The sequence below is a fragment of the Ctenocephalides felis genome, unplaced genomic scaffold, assembly GCF_003426905.1.
Source record: "Ctenocephalides felis isolate EL2017-DRISC unplaced genomic scaffold, ASM342690v1 CF-g0.4_SCAFFOLD_01592, whole genome shotgun sequence".
Classification (NCBI taxonomy): domain Eukaryota; kingdom Metazoa; phylum Arthropoda; class Insecta; order Siphonaptera; family Pulicidae; genus Ctenocephalides; species Ctenocephalides felis.
The window spans coordinates 30,233-34,045 of NW_020537746.1; the positions used below are offsets into that span (position 1 = coordinate 30,233).

At 27.0% G+C, this 3,813-nt stretch overlaps 1 pseudogene; it reads right to left on the reverse strand.

The window, feature by feature from the left end:
• LOC113372118 overlaps positions 1–3,316 on the reverse strand; it is a 33,509-nt pseudogene extending 30,193 nt beyond the window's left edge.
• Positions 3,317–3,813: the final 497 nt, after the last annotated feature.

Below are 3,813 nucleotides of genomic sequence, written 5' to 3' on the forward strand. Positions count from 1 at the left end.
ATAACAAATATTTACATTTTTTCCAAATTCATAATACTTATTACTATCATTAACTTCTCCAACCCTAATTTTTCTTTATTGTTAGTGTTAAAATCCCATGCCAGATCTAACACAAACTAAGAAATAAATATTTTTAAAAATTAAAACTGTAAACAAAAAACTGTAAATGTGGATTAGTATATAATTATATTTCAATTCTCCTGAAATATAAATTAAAAAATTAAGGATGCTTCACCCATTTTGGACGCCACTAAAAACAAACACAAATGGGGTAAGTAGATACATAAAGATAATGTAACATAAAAATAAATGATAAATAATAATAAATAAAATTAATACTAAACTGCTGCAAAAATAAGAATAATGATAAATATAATAAATTAAAGAGATACAGAATAAGTTCTAACATTAGTTAATTTTAAGTACTACATTTTATACTATATTAAATTTACATATTTAGTTACTCTAAATACAATAAGAGTTTCTGAAAAATTAATGTATAATGAAATATTTTTGGTACGTTGTTTTGGAAAATCAATGTATTTTCAATTTTCAATTTTTAATTCTTTAGACGTGACAAATATGCTTCTAGTGTTGTAAATATTTCATTCTAAATCTTATCATTAGACTTTTTTGTTAAAAATAATTGGTATTTTTGAAGATACTACGCCAATGTTTCTGTCCTAAACAATATGAATACTATTCGTAACGAATTAATTTTAGCTTTTGTTATTTAAAAAAATGAAAAATAAGATTCGGATTTTATTTTTTGGATAAATAACGAATTAATAAAAATTATATATATATATATATATATATATATATGTGTGTGTGTGTTAATTTAAAATAATGAAAATAAGATTTGGTATTTTTTGGATAAACCTTCAATTTTTTGTTCCAAACACTAAATTCTATACGTCATCTTTAATTATATTGAATGAAAATTTGTGGATTTTTTGTTAATTTAAAATGTGTAGAAAAGAACCTGGATTTTTTTGTTGGATCGCCCAACATAAAATCTTATATATTTGTCACGATTTTTTTATATTGAAGTTTTTTTTTTAATGATTTTAGATACCGAAGATTAAAAATATATTTTTCAGATGTACCTCAACTTATTTGTAAAAATAGAAAATCCAATTCCTCACGAATTAAAAATATAAATATTGCCAAAACAATAAAGAAGTAAATAATGTATCTCTTAGGTAATAATATCTAAAAAAATAAATAAATATTACAATAAAAAAATAAACAAATACAAGTACAATAAACAAGAACATAAACTAAAATAAACTCAAAATCAAATCATATGCCAATGATCAGAGTTGACCAAATTTTTTTTTAAACCAAAACAGTGATTTTCAGTTGGTATTAAAAAAAAACATTTGGAGAAATTTCTAGACATTAAAAAAAATAGTTTTTTCATAAAAGCTCATAAAATTATATTTATTTCGATAGCTATATTTTTTGTCTGATATGGTCGTTATCATATTCTATAAAAAAGAATGGAATCAAATATAAAATATATGAAATAAAAAAATATAAATACAATTAGCTAGATAAAGAATTATAAATGCCAACTAAAATTTATTTAAATAAAATTAAATTGGTGAACTTGATCTGGCAGATTTTCTAAAAAAATTAATTGAACCAAATATAAAAACATGAAATAAGGAAGTATAAATGCAATTGGATCAAAATTATAAATATGTTAGGAAAAAATCTCCTAAAAATTATTTTTATACATTATGTATAAATAAATTGCAGTGCTTAATACATAAGCTGCACAAAATAAAATTAATGAAGTAATTTTTAATACCAAAGTTCGTAGCAAGAGCTTAAAAATGATCAGAATAAAAAAAATTGCAGTGAAAACTTATAAAATGCTGCATATGAAGGTTCTGTACGAATCAGAGATATGAAACTTGATGAAGGGCAAAAAAACCTCCAAAGGGGGCTTGTCCATTAATCACGTGATCGATTTTTTAAGGATTACCCACTTGGTGATAAGTGGTGATATTCAAAATTACCCCTCCCCCATCAAACATCACGTGTATTTTTAGTTATGAGAAAAAATTGTAAATTTTTGTGAAATTCTTTATTTTTTTATTAAAAAAATTCAGGTGAAAAATTCACGTGCTCTGCCCTTTCTCTCGTGATATTTCGTTATTTTTTGTCAACCCACCCTCTAGAAATTCGATGTGATTAATGGGTGCCCCCAAGGCCTTAAAGTTAGGGGGCGTCCATTAATCACATGAGCAAGTTTTTAAGGATTTTTGGACCCCATCTACCCCTTGGAGATACATGGTGATATTCAAAATTACCCCCCCCCTCGCCCCGGATTTTGATTTTTTGTCCAGGATGTCCCGGTTTTTCGAAAATTAATAGTTAAATTTAAAAAAATTAAGAAAACAAACTAACAGATGCTATTTTTTTCAAATTAATTACGAAGAAAATTGAATACAACATATAGATCGAAAAATATAAGATATAATATCATAAAGATAAAGAAGTATTGCATATTATAGTCAAAGTATAAATTACTAAAACTTCTTACTGAAAGTCCGCAATTATGATAAAAAAAATTGATTTAAAAAAACTTTTTATTACGTTTTTTTTATTGTATTCTTATAACAAAGAAATGAAAAATTATGTATTATATAAAGTCTATAAAAAATTATGTTATATAAAATATAAGTTATATAAAAGATTAACACCCCCCCCTCCGACGTCTCGGATTAGCATAACAAAAAATTGCCGCCCGGGTTTGACTTAAAAAAAATATAAGACCATTATTAATGGACACCCCAAGGCCTTAAAGTTAAGAGATGTGATGTTGGAGAAGATTAAAAGATCGTCAAAAGTTAACAAACGAAGAAATATTGCAGGATTGTGGTAAAAGAAAAAACTCTGCTGGATTTATACGATTGCGAAAGAAAGGTAACAGGAAAGAAACCATTTAGAGTAAATATTATCTTCTGCACAAGGCCATTGAAAAAAATAGAAGAATGAAAAAACTAGTATGACTTGGTCGAAAACCGAGACATATGACATTGTGAAGGAAGCACGAAAACACAACGGATCTATCGGAGGTCCAAATATCACCAATAATAATAAAAATGTAAATTCAATCATATATCAATTATCAATTATCCTCCTTACGTAATGTCCTCCGTGCTGAAATTGGACACGATGGAATTGATGAAATTGTCCTCATAATGACCGCCCTGATGGACTTCCAATCGCTCGCATTCTCGCCCAGGAGCAGACAGATCGACTCCAAAGCCACTTTGACGATCGCAGGAGGATTCGACATGGTACGAACTTCGACCAGGTGCTGCTTCTTGATCGACTTGACGGCTTTTGGTTTTAGAGATACATGAATTTTATGTTGATTAGAAGATGATGATTGTGAGCCCGAAGTAAAAGACTCATGTGTGCATTAGTGTGGTCCTTAATATGGATGTGTTCGTTTTTCTTTGCTCCCAAGGGCTCAAATGGTTCCGAATTAATAAAGAGAGTACGCGTAAGGTTCACACGCGATTATAGTAAAACACTGTACTGTACAAAGTAGCAAATTTAAGTTAAGTGAAAATAAGTACATCATATAACAATTTTGAATAATGTTTATCAGTAATATGGTAACACTCTCGTGATGCACACATTTATTAGTGTCTACCATTATACACATTTATATAATGATAAATTATAAATTATATATTTATAATAATAGCATTGAAAATATGTATAATATTAAAAGCAATAATGTAATTAAAGTCGTACTTCAAATATGACATGATCGGTTTGTCATTC